The 8,243-nt window shown below is 44.3% G+C and overlaps 1 long non-coding RNA gene across 1 annotated transcript; it reads right to left on the minus strand.

Moving 5' to 3' along the window:
- Positions 1 to 4,017: 4,017 nt before the first annotated feature.
- Positions 4,018 to 8,243, minus strand: LOC119042263 (uncharacterized). The gene is made up of 2 exons (XR_005081190.2): positions 7,876 to 8,243; positions 4,018 to 4,962 (listed from the first exon to the last, which is right to left on the minus strand). It is a non-coding gene; the product is annotated as an uncharacterized LOC119042263 (long non-coding RNA).

Here is an 8,243-nt window from a genome sequence, read left to right on the forward strand (position 1 = left end):
TTCATGGAGCTCACAACCTGCCTAGGGACACAAACTAGAAGCTGCACTATGGGGACACTTAGAACAGGGCATGGCACACTGGGCACATGTGTACTATATGCTGAATGAACAGGGATAAGAGAACTAAAGCTGACATGTTATCACAGCTCACAGGAGGACTTCAGATGACTATGGAAGGCAGACGTTAAAAAAAAAAAGCCTTCGGAGCCCTGACTAGGTAGTTCAGTTGGTTTAAACATCATCCTGATACACCAAGGTTATGGGTCAGTCAGGACACATACCAGAATCGACCAATGAATGCATAAATAAGTGAAACGGATCCATGTTTCTCTCAATCCCTTCTAAATCAATTTAAAACAAACAAAAGCTTTGGGAAGGTGGCCATGCCCACTGCATAATGAAGAATGAATAGGAGTAGGCTGGCAAGAATGGGGGATGGGCATTCCAGGCCAAGGAAAAATGTCCAATAAATGCATGACAGTGGGTAGGAAGAGTTCAGCAAAACAGTCGTCATTGTCAAGTGCATTGTACTGAGTGGCTTATGGAAACTGACCACACATGACGCTCCTGGGAAGGCCAGTTACACTTGACTTCTCCAGCTGCCACTACCATGGCCTCCTCACAGCCCCCACCCCTCCTGGAGTTGGCCTGTCACCCACTCACTGCTCAGGGAGTGGCTGCCCGACAAATGACATTTTTCCATGGCACCGGCCAGTTGCTGGCAATCTCATGTTCCTTTGTGGTCCCATCTGATTTTCACCAGTAGCCATCTGGCAGGAGTAGTTCTCAAGAACTAGATGAAATTATTCTTTCGTAGAATTTGGAGTCAAAATAATCACAAAGGGAAAATTAAACATGACACATTTTAGAAACACTTTCCTCTGGCTCCTCCACTGTTTTCTTCCTTCCCCATCCCTCGCAGGACAAAAGTTGTCCGAGTTTTAGAATTGGGATTTGCATGAACTCAAGAAATGACGATGACAATGGTGGTAACAGGGTAGTGTCCACTGAGTAGAGAAAGCATAGGAATAGGAATCATCTCAGGGAGTGTCGGGACAGCTAGGAAATTACTGTACTCCAAATCCCCAGAGCCTTCAGACAATGGAATTGGTTCTCAATGCAGACAGTGTGACCTTGGGGCAGGGGTGTGTGGCTAAAGCCAAGTGAAATGGAGAACTCCAGCTTCTCATCTTCCTGGGTTTAGGGCAAGCAATCGCATCTGTAAATTCACTTCCTTAGGAAAGAGCTGGTACCACACCAGTTGCTGGGAGACAGTGCTGAACAACTGTGCGTTGTAGCAGTTCTGGTTTTAGAACATGGGCATTGAGTCTTGGCTCGGTCACTTCCGTCTCTGAAACTTCACTTACGCTTGGGAGGTTGACTCCATACCTAAATATTCTACTTTGCATCTAAGGTATTGATATTAGCCATACAAGGAACTATTCTGCAGCTGCTAAAAAAACTCTTTAAGTGAATCTCTTTATATTGATAGAAGACCCCCCAAGGCTTATTGGGCAGGGAAAAAATATATATATATATACACTAAATATGCATAATATATATTTTATATGAATAAGGGATGTGTATACACACATCTATGTATCAGCTTACGTATGTGTAATTCACATTTTCTGGAACATTAGAAATTGTAAATGGGAAGCCAGCCTTCAAATTTTCCTTTTATGCCCTTCTATACTGTTGGACTTTTCTATCCACATACAAGTATCTTTATCTTAAAAAAGATCAAAGCCCTGGCTAGTGTAGCTCAGTGGATTGAGCGCGGGCCTGTGAAGCAAAGGATCAGTTAGATTCCCAGTCAGGGCACACGCCTAGATTGCAGGCCAGTTCCCAGTGGGGGACACATGAGAGGCAACCACACATTGATGTTTCTCTCCCTCTCTTTCTCTTTCCCTTCCCCTCTTCTCTGAAAATAAATAAATTATTTTTTAAAAAAAAGATCAGTAGCACCCTGGCTGATGTAGCTCAGTGGATTGAGTGCTGGCCTGCAAACCAGAAAAGGCTGCCAGTTAGTCCCAGCCAGGGCACATGCCTGCATGGGTTTTGGGCCAGGCCCCGTTCTGGGCGTGCAGGAGACACCAATCAATGTATCTCTCACACACTGATGTTTCTCTAAAAGTAAATTAAAGAAAATCTTTTTAAACAGCTCCAGCTGGCATAGCTGAATGGATTGAGCACAGGCCTGCGAATAAGAGGGTCACTGGTTCGATTCCCAGTCTAGGGCACATGCCTAGGTTGCAAGCCAGGTCCCCAGTGTGGGGCACATGAGAGGCAACCACACATTGATGTCTCTGTCCCTCTCTTTCTCTTTCCCCTCCCCTCTCTCTAATAAATAAAATCTTTTTAAAAAATGCTCATAAAAATCTTTTTTAAAAATGTCAATTGCAGGTACCTAGGAATTGAGTTTATGTACCATTTTTGGTTTTACTTTCATACTTTTTCTGTACCAAATAAATCTAAGACATGTTACTTTCAGTTTGGTGAAAATAAACGAAACATTTTGCACACAGGAGGTTCTCAAGAAACACTTGTTAACACTGCCAAACCTGATGAAAAAAGCCCAAGACCAGAGATCCAAGGCTCAGGTTTTAGCTCCACTAACTTACTGGCCAAGTTGCTTACGTTCATCAGTCTCTGATGAACTCTATTTAATAATCAGTGGTTCTTAACCAGGAGCAAATTTGCCTTATGGGGACACTTAGCATTGTCTAGAGACATTTTTGGTTGTCACATTTAGGGAGGCTGCTACTACCTATCATCTAGTGGGCAGAGGCTAGGGATGCTGAAATTCCTCTATGGTATACGGTAGATAGGACGACCTCCACAGATATTTACCTGGCCCCAAAGTGCGACCAAAGTTGAACAAAATGTGTGCTAGTTAATTCAGGAAACCTCAGCTGTCTTGCCATGAAACCCATTTACTTGCATGCAAAATTCTAGGTCACTGAAAACAGCTAAGAAACTGGTGTAGGACAGGAAATTCCTTAACATCAGGAGTTCCTGATTCCTGCAGACCAAAGGAAATACCTAGGACCCTTTCAGCATTACCAACTCCTTTCCCAGTGTTAAACCTCCCCCTAGAATTAAGAGAAGCTTTATCTAGTTAATAAGAGGCATTGTTTACTTGTCTTTATGTTCAAACATTATATAGGCTTTTATATTCCCATGCTTCTCTCTAGTGATCTACTCAAGTTCAACTCTCACTTACCCAATGTGGCTATTTGCTCTTCTTTGACTTTTACGTATTTTATATTTGTATTCTCACATCTAGAATGGTACTAAAGGTACAAGAAGTACTAAACAAATACCAGCGGCAATACTTGGTTGGTTAGACCAGAGCTAAATGTCACAGGTTTAGGGCACATGCCTGGATTGCAAGCAGGTTCAGTCCCCAGTCCAGGCACATGCAAGAGGCAACCGATTAATGTCTCTCACATCAATGTTTCTCTTCCTTTCTCCCTCCCCTCCCCGCTCTCTAAATAAGATCTTTAAAAACAAAAACAGCAGCATGGAGCTAATCACCCCTAACCCAAAATTAGTTGTAAATTGGCACACAGTTTGTTACCAGAGCTATACATCCAAGAGCCAGGCTGCGGAGGCAAAAAGGCTCCTCAGACTGGGTCATGCTGGGAAAGAGTTGCTGTTTACTCTGCCACAACCACAGCTACTGCTCTGTCTCGGCTGGCAGCCTAAATACAGGTCTCCGCACACAAAAAGCCAGAACTGTCACACGACTTTAGGAAGCCGAGCTGTAGAGCAAAGGTGATGGAATCGGAGAAAGCAAATTCAACAGCTCTGCGTTAAGAGTTACTTAGCTCTTATGACCCCATTTTGCCCAGTTTAAATTCTGACTTTGAAAACAAAGGCCAGGCCTGTTTTTATTTCCCAGCTCAGTAAATGCTACAGTCTTAGTTCTTATCTCTAGCTCTGCTATTCCTGATAATTATCTATCTCAAATGCTGACGACTAAAAGCTATATTGGTAAATTACCACAGAACATTTTTATTAAGAACCAAACTTTTAATATTTCAAGGACATCCCAAATGAGTTACCGGTGGGGTTACAGAAGCTCCCACTCATATGCCACAACAGCAAGAATCAAGAATTCTGAAAGTTAAAGCAATGACTTCTTTGGATACATATAAACAATATATTAAAGGATGTCACAAAGTGCAAAAAAGGAGACATTCAGCGGAACAAAAACAAGCAGCAGGCTGATTGTCCTAACAAGAGGGCAGAGAAACTCCTTCTGGAGTTCAGAGTCCCAGGAAATAGAACGGCCTCAGGCAAAAAGAGGTCCAGACATGGGTTTTGATTCTTATTACAACTAGTCAAAGGCAAACTCAAACAAAAAACGGAGGTTCAAATTTCCCATGACTGTAGTAGGAATTTGCAACAAAGAGAACCTTTAACCAAACCAGCCTCATTTGTAGGCTGAGTGAGAAGTCAGCAGCGAAACTTAGCCAGTGAATCTGGCCCCAGGCTGACATTTCTGCACCTGAGCTTTGAGCTCTTCAGGGAGGACGGCCTGAAACTGCTCCTGCACCAGCATCTCCACAATCTGCTCCTTTGTGTGAATATCAGGTCTCAGCCACAGCCTCGCAAGCACCAGGAGATGTCTGAGGACATCCCTGGGCCCGCGTGCATCCTCGTAGCGGAACCTTCTGAACATCTGCCTGAAGACTGCAGGGTTGAGAGGACTTGCTCTTGGCGGGGTCTCAACATCTTCGACACGACCTTCATCAAGGCTCTCTGGTGGATGCCCAGAAGGCTCCTGCGGAAGCTGGGCCTGGGGAGCTGCAGGAAGGACATCTTCTGGCTCCTTAGCCACCATCTCATCTGATGGTGACATCATTTCAGCATTCTGGACTTCTCTATTTCTTTGTGTGTCTGGGTCTCCTTCAGTCTCCATTCTGGAACTCTAGAAAAGGATGACTCAGGCTCCTAGGGAGAAAGAGAAGTCACCGTCATTAAAAAAACCCACAAAGGCTACGAAAACCACCTTAATCTCCTGGATTTGGTATAGTCTCAGGTTCTATCAGCTCTTCAATTGTAAAAGGTTTTCTTTTTTTCTTTTCAGAGATGCAGATTGTTTTAATTTTATTATTCAATTACAGTAGACATACAGTATTATTTTATATTACTTTCAGATGTACAGTATAGTGGTTAGACAATTATATAATTTACAAAGTGATCTCCCCAAATAATTCAAGTACCTACCAGGCACCAAAGTTATTACAATATTATTGACTATAGCGCCTACAATGAACTTTACATCCCCACGTAACTACCAATTTCCATTTCTTAAACCCTTTGCCTTTTATATACATCCTCCTAATTCTCCTCCCTTCTGGCAACAGTTTGTTCTCTATCTATGAGTGTGTTTCTGTTCTAATAGGTTTTCTTTATGCAGTTACTAGAAATTCTATTTTGGTTTCCCCTTGCTGGATCAATCGATAGAATGGAGAAGTGTGTTAATAATTTACCAAAATGAAAAATATATTCTCAAAGCAGAAAGAATGAACACTGCCCTTGTTAGCCAGAGAATCTTTCCTCCATTACAAAGTATTTTACATTATGCTAAAAACTATACATATATAATTTGTATATACAAATGATTTGTAGAGGGGAATAAACCTTAAAAATAATGGTTATTAGTTTCCTCCATCTATTTTTATGAAGCTACTGTGATGTCCAAAAGCGAATTACAAAGGGGTGCTATGATGGAAGAGAAAAAGGTTTGTTTGTTTACATGTTCACGGTCTTTCCCACCTACCCCTACCTCTTTCTTGACATAGCAAGTGTCACTTTAGGAACTACCATCAGGGTAAGGCAAAAGGAAGGAAGAAAGAAAGAGAGAGGAAAGAAAGAAAAGCCAAAAGGCTCTGTTAAAATCAGAATCCTAAGCTTCTCCAGTCAGCGTCTGGGAAATTGAACTTCTCAGAATGTCTTTTGCACAGCTGATGGCTCTAGGACTTACCAACCAACTATGAGAAGAAAAGAGTAGGCAAATCAAATACTGGTAAAATGCCAGAAAAAAGGGGGCTTTGCATCATTTGGGTTAGGGCGCCAGTCCAGAAGAGGACATTTACCGGAAAACCACACCGTTTGTTAATTTTTTTTTTTTTTTTTGCCAAGGAGCAGAGGAAAAACTCAAATGACAGTAAGGACTACATTAACTTCCACATCAGGGTAGGTCCAATCGGAGTATAACCCTATGAGGTAGTTGGTTTTCAGAGATCATCTTTTTCCATCAACTACCCTTCCGCAAGATCTAATTCCTCCATATCGACACAGAAGCGTTGACATTTAAAATCACTCCCACTTCAGGGCATCCACTCTTGTTTCCTGGGGAACAAATGACCAGCTACCCCACGTGAACTAGTTGTCAGCTCCTCCTCACCTGCTCTCTAAAGCTGACCCATTTTCTAGGAGTCTTGATTCAATCCTAGACCCTACAGCATGATTATTCTTGGGAGTACAGCAATTCTACGCATATCATCAAATAAGAAGTATGCCCACCCCCAAAAATAAGATGTCACTAACTAGAGTGATGAAGACAAAAGCAAAATACTGTCATAATGCAGGGCTGCTTTGAAAAAAAAGGAAATATTTAGTCAAGGAAAAGTGGATGAAACACTGTGTGGGAAAACAAAATTTGGGAACAGGTTGACCATGAATGGGAGAATCAAATGAAGTACTGTCAGCCACTGTGTGGGACACTGTGCAGCCTTGGAAGGAATGAAGCAGGCTCTTGAGTGCTGACGTATGTGAAGATGTCCGTAACTCCAAGGTACATATCCATCCATACCCACAGTATCGAGGAAATTAAAAATACATGTACATAAGCTTATACAACCTGATCTTTCCACAAACAATACCTGGACAGTTATCAAAGAAATTAAATTGCATTTACTTCCAAGAGGCAGGAACAGTAGAGGGAAACACTTTTCATTGTGTCTTTTGGTATAGTTTTCATAAGCCAAGAGGAAGAAAACTTTTCTGAGCGAAAAACCCCTAACCCACTTAGGAAAACACCGTTTCAGTAATTTTAGTTTCCAGCACCTAGGGCTTTACAATCCCGGCTTCTAAAGTCTCCACTGTCAGTGGGTCCATTCTCAAGGTTGGTTTTGAAAGATGAACACCGCTAACAAATCTTAGCATTTTCAGAAGACCAGCAGACACAGTGCATGCGCTCTCCACGTACTAACTTGTTCCCTGGGCACCATTTCCCATCTGGCACGGGGCTGCGCATTTCACAGTATCTTCTCTGCGCTCCTCTTAGCCTCTCAGGTTAAACTTTAGATACGACTCTCTACTGCCCCAGTTGTCTCGAATAATAGCTGCTAACAGCTGCCGCTGCTACTGTTTGAATTTTACACACCAAACGGCCCGCGGCACCTTCCGCTTATCCAATCCTCCCGATAACCCATTAAGGCTGTTACGGTTACTTCCAGGCACAAACAAGCAAACTGAAGCTCGGAGAGAGGAGAAGTGCCTAAGGTCACAAAGATAGAAAGCGGTGGGACAACTCAGCAGAGTAAAAAATTCTCGGCGTCTAGGGCGGGGAGCCAGCCCGACTCCTCCCACCAACATGGGCGCGGCTCAGAGGAATGAGGCCCGGCCGGAAAACGCGCTTCTTGGCTGCCGCACCACTACCCGCTGCTCCTCCTCCGCCGATGTGAGGCCCAACGTCCCGCCACGCGGAGCAGTTGGCCGACCCCCCCCCCCCCAAGGCCAAGGCCAAGGCCTCCCGACTTCCAAGGCCGGCGCCCCGGCCGACACGAGGGTCCCCAGCTCCCAACAGACGGCGCCCGGGGGGAAGGAGGCGGACGAGACATTCACCGAGACATTCACCTGCGCATCCACCACTTCAGGGGGCGGAGGAACGGGACAGGGGCAGCTCACCAACACAGGCAGATCCCACAACCAGCTCCGAGAAAGAGAGACCACCGCCCGAGAGCAGAGATTTGTAGCCCATCGCCGGAACCGGAAGTCTGTCCCTGTCCGGAAATTGGGAGTAGAGGGGAGCTAGGTTAGAGGGGCAGGGTCTCTCTAGGCTTGGGGGGGGGGTGCTCCCCAACTTTATGGTTTTAACCCATGACGGGCTTTGGTCTTCCTCGATTCTGTAGTCTGGTGGGCCTTTGGGTATAGCCTAGGCGGCTTTTCCGCTCCGCGGAAGTTCTTTGTCGTTTTGAGGCACAGTTTGCCCGGCTGCAGAACGA

This window comes from Artibeus jamaicensis, unplaced genomic scaffold (genome assembly GCF_021234435.1).
Source record: "Artibeus jamaicensis isolate MK-2021 breed Jamaican fruit bat unplaced genomic scaffold, CSHL_Jam_final scaffold_847, whole genome shotgun sequence".
NCBI classification, from domain to species: domain Eukaryota; kingdom Metazoa; phylum Chordata; class Mammalia; order Chiroptera; family Phyllostomidae; genus Artibeus; species Artibeus jamaicensis.